Consider the following 22,160-nt stretch of genomic DNA (forward strand, 5'->3'; position numbering starts at 1 on the left):
AGACTGAATTATTGATACAAAAGATAATTAAAACTTTAATACTGTAATACAAATTTTCATGGTGAGTATTTAACATACAAAAACAAAAGGCTGAATGTTTAGCATGTTTAAGACCATACAATAATAAGCAAAACGCTATTAATAGCATACCATTTGTGATGTTATTAATATTGTGCTCATATTTGAATATTAAATAAAATAAACACTTTTCATGTCAAATTAACTTGTCTTCTGTTACAGCTGCTGTGTATTCAACCCCCTACATAACAGTTCAGTGCATAAATAATTCAATCCACAAGACATCTTCCTTCAATTTGTTGAATAAATTTTTTGCAACATGTTCTTCAAACATCTTCTTTGTATATTTGATATGATGGAGTCATGTACATGAATGGATAAAGCAGGTGTTTATTTCGACAACAAACATGACAAAGACACTATTATTTTTCTTAATTTCTCCATAATCCATCAGTGAATATGAATGTAGGTTGTTACATTTTACACAATTGTGTTCTTTGATAGTACTCCATTTTGTTTATAGCAATTTTGTAGGATTTTTTTCTATTTCTTTTTCCAGAAAAACACACAGTTGAGTTCATTTCACATTAGTAATCCAATTAGCACATTATGTAGAAAAGTATTAACAATTAAAATTCCTCTTCAGTATAGACCTGCAGGACCTGTTGATGATCATAAAAACCAAGATATCTGACCTATAAATACACAAAATAAAAAAAAATGTTATAAATTGAGAAAAAAACAGCAATATAAATAAGCTTATTTTATCACGTTTTAATGAACATTTTGAGAAACTTTCATTTGATATTCTTACTTGTCATGCTTATGAGTTCTCTTATTTCAGTGCTTTGTGTAAAAGATTTAATATTCTTTGTTTAGTGCCTTGCAGGGATATTTAAAGTTGAGCCACTTGCAATAGTTGTAATAGAATGTTCATATGTTGTGTTAATATCTGAACCACTGTCCTATATTATGGTCAGGTTGAGTGCTCACAGACATGAGGCCTAAATTAATATATTGTTTGTTTCCCTAATCCCTATTCTGACAAGCCATGTGTGGGTAGGTAGGTAGGTAAATAATTTTATTTTTCCCAAAAGCCTGAATATTATCTGATGATCCGGTAAGCCCGAAAAATCAGAAATGAATATAATAATAATTGGCTTAGTTTTGACAATAAAATTTTATGAGTAGGACCATTTTTGCAGGGTCGGTCGAGATTGGAGAAACAAACAATATTTAATATTAGGCATGATTTTTTTTTATTAATTGTTATTGCCTTTGAACAGAACATTTTGAAATAAATTGGATTGTTTAAATCTTTATATGTTGGGATCTTTAATGAATGACCTATAAAGGAAGTGTTTTCTCATTATTGAAGGCAGGCCCATGATTGACCTTTAATTTCTTGCATCCGCTTCATTGAACTCATGTTGTTATGAAATATATCTTTATGCAGTTTTTTTTTGTAATCACAATAAGTTGTCCATTCCCTGAAAAATCTGAATTTACAGTATATAGAAGTGGTCTTACCATTTAGGCCTTGTTGTATTCTGTTTATCTTGTTTTGCGCTCATTTCTATTGTAACTGTTTATATTTTTCATTATTTTTCTATATTTCTTGTCCTATAAAACATAAAAAGGGTAAAAACTATTATTAAACATCAGTTTGTGTTTTTCTTTATATGCAGTTATATTTAAAAAGAATGGAATATTTGTGCTTTTTCATTTCACAAACTTTTTGCCAGTCATGACTTTCGCAGACTTTCACCCTGGTCAATGTTGTGTATTTAAGGTCTTTCCTCTCCGCGAGGAAAGACCTTATTGTTTTTCGCATGTTTTTTTAAGGTCTTTCCCCTACGTGAGGAAAGACCTTATTGTTTTTCTAATGTTTTTTTTTCTTTTTCTTTTTTTTCTTTTTTTTCTTCCAACATTTTTTTGGCATGCCCGCCTCTTGTTTCTGTTGAAGTTATTGAGACCAAATATGGACCATCGCTAGACCTCACCAAGATGTATTACCAAATGACCCTGTTAAGGATTTCGTCATCCCCTTTAGGAGTTATCTCCCTTTTATTGATTGTTTTCAACATGGTCCTCCCTCGTAGGTTTTAAAGATATCATGACCTTAATTGGACAAAATGTAAATCTCATCATGATGTATAACCATGTGAGGCTGAATATGATTCCATCGTCCCCTATGAGAGTTATATCCCCTTGAAACAATTTCTTTCCTTCGCTTTTTTTTCAAAAAGTATAAGAGATAGAATCGATTTGAAAACGGCAACATGTACAGGAACAGATGGCAATGTTAATGAACAGATACAATTATTTTGTTATTAACCCTTATAAGGAGTTATTCCCCTTGAAAAATTGTAAACAATTTTAGAAAATTTTTATTTCCAGAACCAGAAGTCGTAGAGACTTGGGACCTTCACCAATAATCTTTAATTCATGTGACCTTTAATATGCAGTCAAGGTCAAAGGTCACTGAGTGCAAAAAAATGTTACGCTGCAATTTCAAGCTTACATATTAAGAAAACGATAAGACTTTGCTGCATACATACAGCGTATAAAAGGTTCCTCTCGACGAGCTCTACATTTTATATGATAAGTCAAAAAATGTCCGACTGTCTGTTCAAAAGTTACAACGGGATGATTCTTAAAAGTATAGTATTTTGTGTATATCTTTTAAAAGGTAGCAGATATCAACCTACTATAAAGTGCAAAGATGATCAGTAATTCATGACCTTCAATTTGACGTCAATGTCAGGTCATGATGAAATTTCACCTTGACCTTCACAGTATATTATGACCTTGACCTTGTGATATTTGAAAGGTCAAGTGGTCCTGAGTTGAATGGTGGTCGTCCTATGTCTCTACGACTTCCGGTTCTTAAGTTTGGTATTGCATCAAATATTTGATGATTAATTTTGACCTTGTTGAACTTTGAAATTGTCCCAATTCTTTTTCTATAATGTTGTCCTTCAACTGTGGATCATATATCATTTAACAGATTTGAGATATCTATTGTCGTTTTAGAGATAATGCAATTTGAAGTATTGCGAGCGGCAGCATGTATTTCTGAATTAACAACAGCTTACCCCTTAAAATGTTTAAGAAATTGAAGAGATTAACATAGTTATATCTTTGACCAAATATCAAAAACAATCCATTGAAAAAAACACCAAAAAAATCATTTTGAAATTTTCAAGTTTTGCATTGACTTTGTAAGTTTCATAACTTCTATTTATATGATTGATATTGCATCATTTTTGGCACTTTGTCAAACGGGGTCATCTGATATATCAAAATGAAGGTCTCAATAAACTCTACTTAAAAACGACAATTTTAAACCTCTTTTTCATCCGAGGTGGAAGGGTGGGGTCATTTAGTGCAAAAATTCAAACTTCTTAGATGGTAAGGTTGTCGCATATCAAATGAAAGAACATAAAGCGTACATTTCAAATTTCAAATTGACGTCCCCCAAAAATTGGTTGGATGCGGTCATTGAGTGCAAAAATTAAATTTTCTTTTACGATAGGATTGTTGTATATCAAATGAAAGGTCATGATGTGTACATTTGACATATCAAATTCCCAACCTCCAAAAGTTGGTTGGATGGGGTTATTAAGTGCAAAAATCAAACTTTTTAGAACATGGCGTTGTCGCATATCAAATGGAAGCTCATCTACCCTGTGTTACATATATCATACTTCCGATCTCAAAAATGTAGGCAGATGAGGTCATTAAGTGTAAAAAGCGAAAAGTTTCAGAAGGTATGCTTGTCGTATATCAAACGAAAGGTCGTACAAAGAACATTACGAAAACATCACCTTAACAGGAAAGACCTTTCAATTGTTTTACAAACAATTGAGATACTAGTTTTTTCTTTTTTAAGGTCTTTCCTCTCCGTGAGGAAAGACCTTATTGTTTTTCGCATGTTTTTAAGGTCTTTCCCCTACGTGTGGAAAGACCTTATTGTTTTTCTAATGTTTTTTTTTCTTTTTCTTTTTTTTCTTCCAACATTTGTTTGACAAGGCCTCATCCCCTTTCTGTTGAAGTTATCAAGACCAAATATGGATCATTGATAAACCTCATCATGAACTTTTACCAGATGAACTTTTGTAGGATTTCATCATCCCCTTTAGAAGTTATCTCCCTTTTATTGATTTTTTTCAACATGGCCCCCCTTAAATGTTTTAAAAGATATCATGACCTTATTTGGACAAAAGTTAGATCTCATCATGATGTGTTACCATATGAGGCTGCTAAGGATTTCATCATTCCCTATGAGAGTTACGTCCCCTTGAAGCAATTTCTTTCTTTTACATTTTTCTCAAAAAGTATTCAAGATAGAATCGATTTGAAAACGGCAACATGTACAAGACCAAATGGCAATGATAATAAACATATACAATCATTTTGTTGTTAACCCTTATAAGGAGTTATTTCCCTTGAAAAAATATACACAATTTTTGAAAAATTGTATCTCGAGAACCGGAAGTCGTAAAGACTTGGGACCTACACCAATAATCTTAAGTTCATGTGACCTTTAATTTGCACTCAAGGTCAAAGGTCATCAAGTGCAAAAAAAAATTACGCTGCAATTTCAAGCTTGCATATTAAGAAAACGATAAGAGTTTGCTGCATACTTACAGTGTATAAAATGTTCCTCTCGACGAGCTCTACATTTTATACACTGAGCTCAAAAGATTCCGACTGTCTGTTCAAAAGTTACGACGGGATGATTCTTAAAAGTATAGTATTGTGTGTATATCTTTTTAAAGGTAACAGATATCAACCTACTATAAACTGCAAAGATGATCAGTGGTTCAAGACCTTCAATTTGAGGTCAATGTCAGGTCATGATGAAATTTCACCTTGACCTTCACATTATACTATGACCTTGACCTTGTGACATTTGAAAGGTCAAGTGGTCTTGAGTTGAATGGTGATAGTCCCATGTCTCTACGACTTCCGGTTCTCAAGTTTTGTATTGCATCATATAATTGATGATTAATTGTGACCTTGGTGAACTTTGAAATTGTCCACATTCTTTTTCTATAATGTTGTCCTTCAACTGTAGATCATTTATCATTTAACAGATTTGAGATATCTATTGTCGTTTTAGAGATAATGCAGTTTGAAGTTTTGCGAGCGGAGGCATGTATTTCTGAATCATCAAGAGCTTACCACGAAAAATGTTTTAGAAATTGAAGAGGTTGACATAGTTATGTGTTTGACCAAATATCAAAAACATTCCATGGAAAAAAACACCAAAAAATCAATTTGAAATTTTCATGTTTTGCATTGACTTTGTAAGTTTCATAACTTCTATTTATATAGTTGATATTGCATCATTATTTGCACTTTGTCAAATGGGGTCATCTGATATATCAAATTGAAGGTCTTAATAAACTCTACTTAAAAAATGAAAATTTTAAACCCCCTTTTCATCCCAGGGGGAAGGGTGAGGTCATTTAGTGCAAACATTCAAATTTCTCAGATGGTAAGGTTGTCGCATATCAAATGAAAGAACATAAAGCGTACATTTTAAATTTCAAATTGACGTCCCCCAAAAATTGGTTGGATGGGGTCATTGAGTGCAAAAAATAAATTTTCTTTTACGATAGGGTTGTTGTATATCAAATGAAAGGTCATGATGTATACATTTGAAATATCAAATTCCCAACCTCCAAAAATTGGTTGGATGAGGTTATTAAGTGCAAAAATCAAACTTTTTAAAACATGGCGTTGTCGCATATCAAATGAAAGCTCATCTACCCTGTGTTACATATATCATACTTCCGATCTAAAAAATGTAGGCGGATGAGGTCATTAAGTGTAAAAAGCGAAAAGTTACAGAAGGTATGCTTGTCGTATATCGAACGAAAGGTCGTACAAAGAACATTACGAAAACATCACTTTTACAGGAAAGACCTTTCAATTGTTTTACAAACAATTGAGATACTAGTTTTTTTTTTTTTTTTTTTTTTTTTTTTTTTTTTTTTCATCCAGCATTTGTTTGACATGGCCTCCCCTCTTTTCTATTGGAGTTATCAAAACCAAATATGGACCATCGGTAGACCTCATTATGAAGTATTACCAGATGAGGCTGTGTAGGATTTCATCATCCCCTTTAGAAGTTATCTCCCTTTTATTGATTTTTTTCAACATGACCCCCCCTCGTTGTTTTTAAAGATATCATGATCTTATTTGGACAATAGGTACATCTCATCATGATGTATTACCATATGAGGCTGCATAGAATTTCATCATCCCCTTTGAGAGTTATTTCCCCTTGAAACAATTTCTTTCCTTTGCTCATTTCTCAAAAAATGTTAGAGATAGAATCGATTTGAAAACGGCAACATGTACAGGAACAGATGGCAATGTTAATGAACAAATACAATCATTTTGTTATTAACCCTTATAAGGAGTTATTCCCCTTGAAAAATTGTATACAATTTTAGAAAAAATCTATTGCAAGAACTGGAAGTCGTAGAGACTTGGGACCTTCACCAATAATCTTTAATTCATGTGACCTTCAATATGCACCCAAGGTCAAAGGTCACAGAGTGCAAAAAAAAATTACGCTGCAATTTCAAGCTTACATATTAGGAAAACGATAAGACTTTGCTGCCTACATACAGCGTATAAAATGTTCCTCTCGACGAACTCTACAATTTATATAATAAGCCCAAAAATGTCCGACCGTCTGTTCAAAAGTTACAACGGGATGATTATTAAAAGTATAGTATTTTGTGTATATCTTTTTAAAGGTAACAGATATCAACCTACTATAAACTTAAAAGATGATCAGTAGTTCAAGACCTTCAATTTGAGGTCAATGTCAGGTCATGATGAAATTTCACCTTGACCTTCACATTATACTATGACCTTGACCTTGTGATATTTAAAAGGTCAAGTGGTCCTGAGTTGAATGGTGATAGTCCCATGTCTTTACGACTTCCGGTTCTCAAGTTTTGTATTGCATCATATATTTGATGATTAATTGTGACCTTAGTGAACTTTAAAATTGTCTTAATTCTTTTTCTATAATGTTGTCCTTTAACTGTAGATCATTTATCATTTAACAGATTTGAGATATCTATTGTCGTTTTAGAGATAATGCAGTTTTAAGTTTTGCGAGCGGAGGCATGTATTTCTGAATCATCAAGAGCTTACCACTTAAAATGTTTAAGAAATTGAAGAGGTTGACATAGTTATATGTTTGACAAAATACCAAAAACATTCCATTTAAAAAAACACTAAAAAATTCAATTTGAAATTTTCATGTTTTGCATTGACTTTGTAAGTTTCATAATTTCTATTTATATAGTTGATATTGCATCATTATTTGCACTTTGTCAAATGGGGTCATCTGATATATCAAATTGAAGGTCTTAATAAACTCTACTTAAAAATGAAAATTTGAAACCCCCTTTTCATCCAAGGGAGACGGGTGGGGTCATTTAGTGCAAACATTCAAATTTCTCAGATGGTAAGGTTGTCGCATATCAAATGAAAGAACATAAAGCGAACATTTCAAATTTCTAATTGACGTCTCCCAAAAATGAGTTGGATGGGGTCATTGAGTGCAAAAAATAAATGTTCTTTTAAGGTAGGGTTGTTGTATATCAAATGAAAGGTCATGATGTGTACATTTCAAATAGCAAATTCCTGACCTTCAAAAATTAGTAAGATAGGGTTATTGAGTGCAAAAATCAAACTTTCTAGAATATGGCGTTGTCGCATATCAAATGAAAGCTCATCTACTCTATGTTACATATATAATAATTCCGATCTCAAAAATGTAGGCGGATGAGGTCATTAAGTGATAAAAGTAAAAAGTTTCAGAAGGTATGCTTGTCGTATATCAAACGAAAGGTCGTACAAAGTACATTATGAAAGCATCACTTTTACAGGAAAGACCTTTCAATTGTTTTACAAACAATTGAGATACTAGTCTTTTTCTTTTTTTTCTTCCAACATTTGTTTGACAAGGCCTCCTCCCCTTTCTGTTGAAGTTATCAAGACCAAATATGGACCATCGATAGACCTCATCATGAACTTTTACAAGATGAACTTTTGTAGGATTTCATCATCCCCTTTAGAAGTTATCTCCCTTTTATTGATTTTTTTCAACATGGCCCCCCTTAAATGTTTTAAAAGATATCATGACCTTATTTGGACAATAGCTAGATCTTATCATGATATGTTACCATATGAGGCTGCTAAGGATTTCATCATCCCTTATGAGAGTTATGTCCCCTTGAAGCAATTTCTTTCTTTTACATTTTTAGCAAAAAGTATTCAAGACAGAATCGATTTGAAAACGGTAACATGTACAAGAACAGATGGCAATGTTATTGAACATATACAATCATTTTGTTATTAACCCTTATAAGGAGTTATTCCCCTTGAAAAATTGTGAACAGTTTTAGAATTTTTTTATTTTCAGAACTGGAAGTCGTAGAGACTTGGGACCTGCACCAATAATCTGTAATTCATGTGACCTTGAATATGCATCCAAGGTCAAAGGTCACTGAGTGCAAAAAAAAATTACGCTGCAATTTCAAGCTTACATATTAGGAAAACGATAAGACTTTGCTGCATACATACAGCGTATAAAATGTTCCTCTCGACGAGCTCTACATTTTATATTATTAACCGAAAAATGTCCGACTGTCTGTTCAAAAGTTACAACGGGATGATTCTTAAAAATCTAGTATTTTGTGTATATCTTTTTTAAGGTAACAGATATCAACCTACTATATACTGCAAAGATGATCAGTAATTCAAGACCTTCAATTTGAGGTCAATGTTACGTCATGATGCAATTTCACCTTGACCTTCACATTATACTATGACCTTGACATTGTGATCTCTGAAAGGTCAAGTGGTCCTGAGTTGAATGGTGATAGTCCCATGTCTCTATGACTTCCGGTTCTCAAGTTTGGTATTGCATCATATATTTGATGATTAATTGTGACCTTGGTGAACTTTGAAATTGTCCCAATTCTTTTTCTATAATGTTGTCCTTCAACTGTAGATCATTTATCATTTAACAGATTTGAGATATCTATTGTCGTTATAGAGATACTGCAGTTTAAAGTTTTGCGAGCGGAGGCATGTATTTCTGAATCAACAAGAGCTTACCACTTAAAATGTTTAAGAAATTGAAGAGGTTGACATAGTTATATGTTTGACCAAATACCAAAAACATTCCATGGAAAAATACACCAAAAAATCATTTTGAAATTTTCAAGTTTTGCATTGACTTTGTAAGTTTCATAACTTCTATTTATATAGTTGATATTGCATCATTATTTGTACTTTGTCAAATGGGGTCATCTGATATATCAAATTGAAGGTCTAAATAAACTCTACCTAAAAATGAAAATTTTGAACCCCCTTTTCATCCCAGTGGGCAGGGTGGGTTCATTTAGTGCAAACATTCAAATTTCTCAGATGGTAAGGTTGTCGCATATCAAATGAAAGAACATAAAGCGTACATTTCAAATTTCAAATTGACGTCCCCCAAAAATTGGTTGGATGGGGTCATTGAGTGCAAAAAATAAATTTTCTTTTACGATAGGGTTGTTGTATATCAAATGAAAGGTCATGATGTATACATTTGAAATATCAAATTCCCAACCTCCAAAAATTGGTTGGATGGGGTCATTGAGTGCAAAAAATAAATGTTCTTTTAAGGTAGGGTTGTTGTATATCAAATGAAAGGTCATGATGTGTACATTTGAAATATCAAATTCCCAACCTCCAAAAATTAGTTGGATAGGGTTATTAAGTGCAAAAAATAAACTTTCTAGAACATGGCGTTGTCGCATATCAAATGAAAGCTCATCTACCCTGTGTTACATATATCATACTTCCTATCTAAAAAATGTAGGCGGATGAGGTCATTAAGTGTAAAAAGCGAAAAGTTACAGAAGGTATGCTTGTCGTATATCGAACGAAAGGTCGTACAAAGAACATTACGAAAACATCACTTTTACTGGAAAGACCTTTCAATTGTTTTACAAACAATTGAGATACTAGTTTTTTTTTTTTTTTTTTCATCCAGCATTTGTTTGACATGGCCTCCCCTCGTTTCTATTGGAGTTATCAAAACCAAATATGGACCATCGGTAGACCTCATTATGAAGTATTACCAGATGAGGCTGTGTAGGATTTCATCATCCCCTTTAGAAGTTATCTCCCTTTTATTGATTTTTTTCAACATGGCCCCCCCTCGTTGTTTTTAAAGATATCATGATCTTATTTGGACAATAGGTACATCTCATCATGATGTATTACCATATGAGGCTGCATAGAATTTCATCATCCCCTTTGAGAGTTATTCCCCCTTGAAACAATTTCTTTCCTTTGCTCATTTCTCAAACAATGTTAGAGATAGAATCGATTTGAAAACGGCAACATGTACAAGAACAGATGACAATGTTAATGAACATATACAATCATTTTGTTATTAACCCTTATAAGGAGTTATTCCCCTTGAAAAATTGTATACAATTTTAGAAAAAATCTATTTCAAGAACTGGAAGTCGTAGAGACTTGGGACCTTCACCAATAATCTTTAATTCATGTGACCTTCAATATGCACCCAAGGTCAAAGGTCACAGAGTGCAAAAAAAAATTACGCTGCAATTTCAAGCTTACATATTAGGAAAACGATAAGACTTTGCAGCCTACATACAGCGTATAAAATGTTCCTCTCGACGAACTCTACATTGTATATAATAAGCCCAAAAATGTCCGACCGTCTGTTCAAAAGTTACAACGGGATGATTATTAAAAGTATAGTATTTTGTGTATATCTTTTTAAAGGTAACAGATATCAACCTACTATAAACTGAAAAGATGATCAGTAATTCAAGACCTTCAATTTGAGGTCAATGTCAGGTCATGATGAAATTTCACCTTGACCTTCACATTATACTATGACCTTGACCTTGTGATATTTGAAAGGTCAAGTGGTCTTGAGTTGAATGGTGATAGTCCGATGTCTCTACGACTTCCGGTTCTCAAGTTTGGTATTGCATCATATATTTGATGATTAATTGTGACCTTGGTGAACATTGAAATTGTCCCAATTCTTTTTCTATGATGTTGTCCTTTAACTGTAGATCATTTACCATTTAACAGATTTGAGATATCTGCTGTCGTTTAAGAGATAATGCAGTTTGAAATTTTGCGAGCGGCGGCATGTATTTCTGAATCAACAACAGCTTACCACTTAAAATGTTAAAGAAATTGAAGAGGTTGGCATAGTTATATGTTTGACCAAATACCAAAAACATTCCATGGGAAAAAACACCAAAAAAATCATTTTGAAATTTTCATGTTTTGCATTAACTTTGTAAGTTTCATAACTTCTATTTATATCGTTGATATTGCATCATTTTTGACACTTTGCCAAATGGGGTCAACTGATATATTAAATTGAAGGTCTCAATAAACTCTGCTTAAAAATGAAAATTTTAAACCTCTTTTTCATCCCAGGGGGAAGGGTGGGGTCATTTAGTGCAAACATTCAAATTTTTCAGATGGTAATATTGTCGCATATCAAATGAAAGAACATAAAGCGTACATTTCAAATTTCAAATTCACGTCCCCCGAAATTTGGTTGGATGGGGTCATTGAGTGCAAAAAAAATTCTTTTACAATTGGGTTGTTGTATATCAAGTAAAAGGTCATGATGTGTAACTTTGAAATATCAAATTCCTGACCTCCAAAAATTAGTTGGATGGGGTTATTAAGTGCAAAAATCAAACTTTCTAGAACATGGCGTTGTCGCATATCAAATGAAAGCTCATCTATCCTGTGTTACATACATCATACTTCCGATCTCAAAAATGTAGGCTGATGAGGTCATTAAGTGTAAAAGGAAGTCATAGAGACTTGGGACCTTCACCAATAATCTTAAATGCATGTGACCTTCAATACGCACTCAAGGTCAAAGGTCACAGAGTGCAAAATAAAATTACGCTGCAATTTCAAGCTTACATATTAGGAAAACGATAAGACTTTGCTGCACACATACAGCGTATAAAATGTTCCTCTCGAGGAGCTCTACATTTTATATGATAAGTCCAAAAATGTCCGACTGTCTGTTCAAAAGTTACAACGGGATGATTCTTAAAAGTATAGTATTTTGTGTATATCTTTTTAGAGAAAACAGATATCAACCTACTATAAACTGCAAAGATGATCAGTAATTCAAGACCTTCAATTTGAGGTCAATGTCAGATCATGATGAAATTTCACCTTGACCTTCACAGTATACTATGACCTTGACCTTGTGATATTTGAAAGGTAAAGTGGTCCTGAGTTGAATGGTGGTAGTCCCATGTCTCAACGACTTCCGGTTCTCAAGTTTGGTATTGCATCATATATTTGATGATTAATTGTGACCTTGGTGAACTTTGAAATTGTCCCAATTCTTTTTCTATAATGTTGTTCTTTAACTGTAGATCATTTATCATTTAACGGATTTGAGATATCTATTGTCGTTTTAGAGATAATGCAGTTTGAAGTTTTGCGAGCGGAGGCATGTATTTCTGAATCAACAAGAGCTTACCTCTTAAAATGTTTTAGAAATTGAAGAGGTTAACATAGTTATATGTTTGACCAAATACCAAAAACATTCCATGGAAAAAAACGCCAAAAATTCAATTTGAAATTTTCAAGTTTTGCATTGACTTTGTAAGTTTCATAACTTCTATTTATAGAGTTGATATTGCATCATTTTTTTGCACTTTGTCAAATGGGGTCATCTGATATATCAAATTGAAGGTCTTAATGAACTCTACCTAAAAAATAAAAATTTTAAATCCCCTTTTCATCCCAGTGGGCAAGATGGGGTCATTTAGTGCAAACATTCAAATTTCTCAGATGGTAAGGTTGTCGCATATCAAATGAAAGAACATAAAGCATACATTTCAAATTTCAAATTGACATCTCTCAAATATGGGTTTGATGGGGTTATTGAGTGCAAAAAATAAATTTTCTTTTAAGATAGGGTTGTTGTATATCAAATGAAAGGTCATGATGTGTACATTTGAAAAATCATATTCCTAACCTCCAAAAACGAGTTGGATAGGGTTATTAAGTGCAAACATCAAACTTTCTAGAACATAGCATTGTCGCATATCAAATGAAAGCTCATCTACTCTATGTTACATTTATCATACATCCGATCTAAAAAAAATGTCGGCGGATGAGGTCATTAAGTATTAAAAGCGAAAAGTTTCAGAAGTTCTGCTTGTCGTATATCAAACGAAAGGTCGTACAAAGTACATTACGAAAACATCACTTTTACAGGAAAGACCTTTCAATTGTTTTACAAACAATTGAGATACTAGTTATAACTGCATTTGGATTCTTATATATATAACACAACTATACTAAATAAACGTGACTGCTTCTATAACTACATTTTATTAAACTGAACTATTTCATAGATACATACATAGAAAAGTATGAAAGATAGAAACCAGATGATATTTAATTGCCTTATTGTAAAATGTCAGATTCTCTGCTGTAGGTTAAAAACTGCGTAGTATTTATAATCCGGTGATTTATAATAGAAGATAAAATAAACAGTCACATAAAATGTCAAAACACTATAGTTCCTCCCTGCTAATTCCAAACGTGTGATCACATGTTCGCGTGATAAGAATTATGAATGAAAATTGACCTAGCAAATTGAAAACAAATATAAAGAGTATAGATAGAAAGATAGGTCATGCAGTTTACAATATTTTCTCAATATCATGCAAGATCAGACCCTGGTCTGATTATGATTACACGAGGGTTATTATGCCTCATAATGTGTAACCATAAAAGTCCTATTTATGCACACTGACTATTCCATTTCGGCAATTAATCTTTTTGGTGGATTTCGTTCTCTTATTGGATTTCGTCGCGGCATTGACATTTCATTGTTTTTGGTTTGTTCCGGTGATTTTTCGGCCACAGAAGGCAACCATGACTAACAGTTAATTCATTTCTGCGAGTGAAATAAGGTTTTATTAACGAATCGTCCGTTATTTCCCATCCATTCATTGCTTGGTACAAAACTGATGCTAATACCTTTTCTTTTCGAGTTTCACGTTGAATTTCGGCGCTCGTAATTGGAAGGTCCTCAATTTGTAACACGTGAAAAAGATCATCTGCGTCTTCACTGTTAATGTTCATGTCACTTTGCATCGGTAGTCGCGATAATGCGTCTGCATTATTGTGTTTCTTTGTATTTTTGTATTCGATGTTGTATGTAAATCCAGAGAGAAAAATAGCATAACGCTGTAACCTAGCGGCGGTAGTTACAGGAATTGATTTTTCAGGATTAAAAATTGCTGTTAAAGGTTGATGATCAGTAATTAAAGAAAATTTCCTACCGTACAGAAATGTGTTAAATTTCTTCACTCCCCACACTATTCCAAGCGCCTCCTTTTGGATTTGTGCATAGTTCTTTTCGGATTTTGTAAGACTCCTCGATGCGAAAGAAATTGGTCTTTCCGATCCATCTGGCATAACGTGAGATAACACTGCTCCAAGTCCGAATGGCGAAGCATCACACGCTAAACGGACTGGTAATTCGGGGTTGTAGTGTGTTAACACTTGGTCTGACGTAATAAGCTCCTTTGCCTTTTTGAAGGCCTTTTCACAATCGTCTGTCCAGCGCCATATTCGCTCTTTTTCTAGCAGTTGATTCAATGGTTTAAGTACAGTTGCTGAATTAGGCATAAATCTGTGATAATAGTTTATTAGTCCTAAGAATGCACGTACATCCTTTACATTTTTCGGAGTCGGAGTTTCCATTACAGCTTGTACTTTGTCTGTAGTTTTCCTGAGTCCATCTGCACTAATTTCATGTCCGCAGTATATGACTTTGTCCTTGAGGAAAGAACATTTCTGCAAGTTTGCCCTAAAACCATAGTTCTGAAGTCTCTGTAACACATTTTTCAAGTTTTGTAAGTGTGTTTCGTCATCAGGGCCCGTTATAATCATGTCGTCCAACATGCATTGTACACTATCAAGTCCATTTAATACCTGGTCCATTGTTCTTTGCCATATAGCTGGTGCTGACGCAATTCCGAATAACATCCTATTATAACGATACAGTCCTTTGTGTGTATTGAGTCATCAATGGTTTTGACTCATCGTCTACCTCCATATGTAAATATGCATTACGGAGATCCAGTTTCGTGTATTTCTGTCCTCCTGCGAGAGTAGCGAATATCTCATCGGTCCGCGGAAGCGGGTACTGATCCACATTAAGCATAGGATTCACGGTGGTTTTGAAATCTCCACATATACGAATTGTACCATTTGATTTCATAACGGGGACAATTGGTGATGCCCATTCACTTGTGTCGACTTTTGAAATTATTCCTTCCTTTTCAAGCCTTATTAGCTCTCGCTCCACTTGCGGTTTGACTGAAAATGGCACCGGTCTAGCTTTTACAAATTTCGGTGAAGCATTTTCTTTTAACGTGAGATGTGCTTTTATATCTGCAACACACCCTATTCCCTCACGGAATAAATTTGAATACTCCTTCAGTAATAAATCCAGCTTTTCATTTGAATTTCTTGATACTGAAATTTTATTAATCCACTTGAGATTTTTCCAATCTAAATTGATTTTCCTTAACCAATCACGCCCAAACAATGCAGGGCCACCTTTTTGCACTACATACAATTTAAGATTTTCACATTGACCATTATATTTAACTTGCACATTCATATATCCAGTTGGAATTAACAACTCTCCTGAATACGTTTTCAGGGTGACATTTGCACTTTCAAGTTTTTCATTTTGAAAATACTTGTCGTAATCCACAGCAGAAATTACTGACACGGCTGAACCTGTATCCAGCTCCATTCTAATTTCTTTTCCATGCACATTTGGCGTAATCCAAATTGAATCCTGATTGGAATTTTTTAACACTGTGAATTCCTAAGTAATCATCCTCATCACTTGTGTATTCCCGTGATTGATTATCCAAGGAATTAACATTCTTTTGCGCCGGTCTTTGTTTCGGTTTACCGGATGATCTACACGCTTTACGAATGTGCCCTTTTTTATTACAGCTGTGACACACCGCGTCTTTAAATCTACATGTATCTGCTTTGTGATTCTTTCCATTACATCGGTAGCATACGAACGATTTTTGTCTATCTGTTGTACTTGGTGGCGGTTTACGTTGCTGTCGTTGTATCCTGTTTACAGAACTTTCGGTGTTGAATTTCCCTCTTAACTCAATTGCATCTTTGTTTGCAGTCTCTACGGCTATAGCAATTCCGATAGCTTTCACAAAAGTTAAGTCCGGCACAGTTAACAGTTTCTTTTGTGTCTGTTCATCTTTAAGTCCAACCACAAACTGGTCTCTTAAAGATTCATTTAAGTTCCCAAATTCACAATATTCGGCAAACTTTCTAAGTTCTGCTACATATTTATTTACAGTTTCTCCTTGTATTTGATAACGTTTATAAAAACGAAATCTCTCTGCGACAATCAATGGTTTCGGACTTAAATGGTCTTTCAATAACTTTACAATATCGTCATACGATTTAGTTGCGGGTTTATCCGGTAAAGTCAAATTTCTAAGAAGTCCATAGGTTTTCCCACCTAATAATGTCAATAAAGCTGGAACCTTCTTCTCATTTTCAAGTGCGTTCACTGCAAAATATTGTTCCAGTCTTTCAACGTACGAACTCCACGTTTCTGTACTATCATCAAACGGCTCTATTTTCCCTATATATCCCGCCATTGTCTAATTAACCAAGGTAATTTCACAGAAAATTATTTTCGGAAAAGTCCTTTGAATTAAAGACAATTAATGGCCATCCTCGTCGCCAAACTATTGTGTATTTATAACTGCATTTGGATTCTTATACATATAACACAACTATACTAAATAAACGTGACTGCTTTCTGTACTATCATACAAAATCCGAAAAAAAACTGTTGTGTATTTATAACTGCATTTGGATTCTTATATATATAACACAACTATACTAAATAAACGTGACTGCTTCTATAACTACATTTTATTAAACTGAACTATTTCATAGATACATACATAGAAAAGTATGAAAGATAGAAACCAGATGATATTTAATTGCCTTATTGTTTACAATGTCAGATTCTCTGCTGTAGGTTAAAAACTGCGTAGTATTTATAATCCGGTGATTTATAATAGAAGATAAAATAAACAGTCACATAAAATGTCAAAACACTATAGTCAATAGTTTAAAAACAAACATTCCCATACTTTTTCTTTGTGTTCGTACTAATTTTTCATTTGACAAAAAAGACATGATTCAACTATTCTTCTATAATTTGTTTCGCTTGACTACGTTAAACTCTGAAATATTGTTAACAGTATAATCAGTATGTGTCTCACTCGTCAAAATTTCAAATTAATATATAAATAACCAATAAAAATGCTATGCATGGCTCAGCTTGATACAAACGTACAGGTTGAACCCAGAACAGTTTGGGCAAGTATGGACACAACATTCAAGCTCGATACAACTCTGAATTTTAGATTTTTGTTGTGATTCAATAGTTGATGCAGCATAGGTTTCTGACACAGAATGAATGTGGTCCAAGTACTTAAAAAAATTTAAATTGACAATTAACCTCCAAAATGGTCCAATATTCAAAATCTCAATACATGGTTAGATGCAGCATATCAACATGATCAAAGAAACCCAATAATTCATTTTTTGATGAAATCAAATAAAGTTAAATTTTGGGCCCTTTAGAACTCAATGTGGACCAATTTGATAATGGGACAAAATATAAAAAATCTTAACGAATGGTTAGATTCAGCATATCAAAGAGCCCCATATAATCATTTTTTGTTGAAATCAAACAAAGTAAAATTTTGGACCCCGATTTGGACCAACTTGAAATTTGGGCCCATAATAAAAAAATCGAAGTAAATATTCAGATTCAGCATATTAATCAGAACACCAAGAATTTAAATATTGTTAAAATCAAAATAAGTTTAATTTTGGACCCTTTGGACCTTAAGGTAGACCAATTTAAACAGGACCAAAAAAACTAGGAATCTTAATACACAGTTAGATTTGGCATATCAAAGAACTCCAATAATTCAATTTTATATAAAATCAAACAAAGTTTAATATTGGCCCCTTTTGGCCCCTAATTCATGTTATTCCTAAACTCTGAACAAAAACTCTGGTCACAAACCTTGTGTTTGAATTTCACAGATTTCTATTAACTTGTACTAAAGTAATTAAGCGGAAACTAAATGTCCTGGGACAACGACGACTACATGATAAAATTGAGAATGGAAAAAGGGAATGTGTCAAAGAGACAACAACCTGACCATAGATTCAAGGGTTGGAATCCTTTTCTTTTACCGACCAATGCATTTGAATGGGAGATATAGTTGGAACCCCTCTTTACTCATGGTTGGGACCCCCCTTTGAAAATGGCTGGATCCGCCCCTGAGAAGCATTATAGAAAAATTTATAAGCTTTAACTCAAAATAAGGATCATTTTATTTTTAAAGGGCAGGCACAGATCCAGAGGGGGGTTCAAGGGATTGGAACCCCCCTTTTTTTGGATTATCAATGCATTTGAATGGGGACATGTAATTGGACCCCCCCCCCCCTTTCCCCTTTTGTCCTGGGTTAGAATCCCACCCCACCCCTTTTTAAAATGACTGGATCCACCCCTTAAGGGTCTATAATTAAGTTTGACAACATCAGACATACTTTTTTAACAAAAATAAATGCCACATTTCATCCAATTTAATTTCATCTCTTACTTGCTATTTCATCCATAATATTTAAAGAAATATAAATTTGGGAGTAGTATGATTTTAATTTGCAAGTTATTAACTATCAAAACTAGAGACCTAATCATGATAATAGAGTAGATATACTTGACTAATTTAAATCAAACTTGGGGTGACTGGGAACAAAGATTTAAGGGGATAGATGCCAGTTTACCTACAATGACCTAGTTTCATAACAATAGCATACATTAATAAAGACTACATGGTCACTCTTATGTTTAAATTTTGGGTGTTCATTTTTTAATGTTTAAAGCTAACAATTTCAACTACATACAAGTATCAAGATTTGATCCTACATTATTTGAATATTGAAAAAAAATAGCTTTTTAAATTTGGATCTAACGTTATATATAATTGTGTATGTCACATGGGTGTATTTTAATGTAAAGCATCTGAAAAATCATTAGCCGTCTCATATTAATTTCAGTTCTTCAAAAGGCAAATTTATATGAGCTTATGCTGAAAATAGAGATTTCTTATTAAGGAGAAATCCCTGCCCCCCTTTTTGTGTGAAAAATTTTGTTGATTACAGAAACATGACTGAGGCAACCATCCCCCATCTGAACCCCCCCCCCCCCCCCTTTCCAAATAATTATGACGTCTTGAAAGGCTATCATATTTTTTTTCTATGTCGATGTTAGGCGTCAAAGAAAAAAAATATAATAGCCTTTCAAGACGTCATAATTATTTGGACTACCCCCCCCCCCCCCCCCCCTAATCACTCAGGTCATTGGTGAAGAGTTGTCACACAAAATAAATCAAATGATACCAAATATTCATATGAATATGTTTATATGTTTTTAGCTAGTGTAAGTCAGTCAGGAGAGGAGGCAACCATTTGATTTGTAGGGTGAAAAATGTGATAATCTTGTTTGGTAAACTTGTGCTATAAATAAAAATTACCAATCCATTAAAAAATCCGTGAGCACAATCTCATCCAATGAAATAGATTATTGTCTGTTTTCGAAGTTATATGGAAGTAAGTTAGTAGTCCAGATAAATATGACGCATTGCAAGGCATTTTTTCTGAGGAGAAGTGTAGAATGGGGGAATGGAACCAATAAATTGATCAGATCCGAAATGCCCTTCCCAGTGAAGGGGCACCTATTATTTTGTAGGTAATTATTATTAGTGTCGGTGGTCTCACAAGTAAATCAGAGTGAATATTGCATGCACATTAAAATTAGCAGAGAAGAGACAATTATCAACTTGTGTTTTATTAATTTTCTCGCAGTTATTTACGGTAAATCAGCTATATAGACATAGGAAGATGTGGTGTATGTATATATAACACAAAACAGGTGTTCGGTTCTTGTACTATATAGTGGCTATAGTATATGACTTTTAAATAACAATTATCAATTATATCTGTATTCTGTGGCGGGTCGAAGGGGATGGAATCCGGGATTGGACTCCCCTAGCTTTTTGTGAGCAATCATTGCATAAATGATAATCTCGGGAATCCTCTCAAGTTCCTACAGAAAAAGCTGAGACTACTATAACACATGTGTTATAGTAGTCTCAGAGAAAAAGGGAGAAGGTTTGGATCCATTAAAACGTTTAATCCCGCTGCAAATGTTTGCACCTGTCCTAAGTCAGGAATCTGATGTACAGTAGTTGTCGTTTGTTTATGTTATATATACGTGTTTCTCGTTTCTCGTTTTGTTTATATAGATTAGACCGTTGGTTTTCCCGTTTGAATGGTTTTACACTATTAATTTTGGGGCCCTTTATAGCTTGTTGTTCGGTGTGAGCCAAGGCTCCGTGTTGAAGGCCGTACTTTAACCTATAATGGTTTAATTTTTAAATTGTTATTTGGATGGAGAGTTGTCTCATTGGCACTCACACCACATCTTCCTATATCTATATACAAGGTGATAGGACGTTCCGATGGAATAGGTTACCTGTGCATCAGGAAAAGTTTTAATATAAGAACCTTAAATATATGTGAACAGGTCGGTAAAAACTCTCTTTTGACACATAGGTAGTGCACTCTTGCATTGAACACCAATCAAAACGCTAACAATATGTGAAAAGATAACGTTTTAACCTACACAATATATGAATAAGGTATACACTTTTGAAATCTAAATTATATGAAAAGGGTGAGGGAACAGAAACCCAGCGGCAATGACACCCCTTATTTAATGGAGACATGTAGTTGGAACCCTCTTTATCATGACTAGATCCGGCCATGATTTTTACATGTAAATCAAGCCTCGGGTATTTGTTGGCATAACGGTAACCACGAAAGGGGGAGGGCTGATTAAAAGCACGAGGAATTATAAATATACAATTCAACAGGGGTAGAGTGCATGGAGGAATGGGAATTAAAATTGTCTCTTCACGATAATCGAAAAAAGTATCTTGCACGTTATTTTCATCATCTTGTCTGAAACACTCTGAATAATGAGCCTTAAGGCGAAAACAAGGCATGTGAAATACTATAATAACATACACTTCTTTTTTTATACGTTGTATGGACAAACCCATAAATCCCTCAAACAATTTGCTTGATTCATGTCATATCAAATAAATTACAGCGCGGAAAGGTATAAACTTTAATTTAATATCAAACCTAAATTTTTGTTATATTTTTCAATAAATTTAAAAATCTTAATTAGGCATGCGTGAGTTCCATTTCATGAGACCTACACAGATGTCTATAAAACAAATTAAAAATTATAAATACAGTTTTTCAATTCTTTCCGGCATAGATTAAAAAAAAATTGATATAATCTTTATACGAGTTTGGTTGAAATATTTCACTTCATTATAATGATAAATCTTTTAGTTCTTAAATTTTTGATTAAAAATGAATTTATCATTTTGATATCTACGATAAACTTTTTAAATTGAAGTGACATGGTCAGTAACCTAATTAGTTGCATGGCTGATTACCATCTTACAGGTGACCCAGTAATTTTCCATATGACAGTAGCGTGTGCCCTCGGGGTTATATCGGGGTGTGTATAACTTATTTTCTGGGGAACATCCTGTCCACGTGTAGTACTTAGCATATATTGCAACAGATGACATCAAACAAATTTTCTTTGTAGCATCGGAGGCAATTTCATGTTCGCCGACCACACAAAATATTTCACAAAAAAAGATATGATAAAATCATTAGAAAAAGATGAAGAAATATTAACAAATAAAGGTGAAATTGAGTAAACGGGGATTCGTGTTTTTATGAGCTTATTTTCAGTGGACAACAATAAATGGAAGTTTTTAACGACCTTGTGTGACCTATAGTTGTTGATGTTTGTGTCATTTTGGTCT

The 22,160-nt window shown here is 33.6% G+C and overlaps 1 protein-coding gene and 1 long non-coding RNA gene across 2 annotated transcripts in view; one reads left to right on the forward strand and one right to left on the reverse strand.

The window, feature by feature from the left end:
- The window catches only part of LOC134700479 (uncharacterized), a 521,631-nt gene that overhangs the window by 299,955 nt on the left and 199,516 nt on the right, over nt 1–22,160 (forward strand). The gene's annotated exons all lie outside the window — the stretch shown is intronic.
- On the reverse strand, nt 132–19,810 carry LOC134700486 (uncharacterized). The gene is made up of 3 exons (XR_010103894.1): nt 19,782–19,810; nt 1,549–1,641; nt 132–713 (listed from the first exon to the last, which is right to left on the reverse strand). It is a non-coding gene; the product is annotated as an uncharacterized LOC134700486 (long non-coding RNA).

This window comes from Mytilus trossulus, unplaced genomic scaffold (genome assembly GCF_036588685.1).
Source record: "Mytilus trossulus isolate FHL-02 unplaced genomic scaffold, PNRI_Mtr1.1.1.hap1 h1tg000158l__unscaffolded, whole genome shotgun sequence".
NCBI lineage: Eukaryota > Metazoa > Mollusca > Bivalvia > Mytilida > Mytilidae > Mytilus > Mytilus trossulus.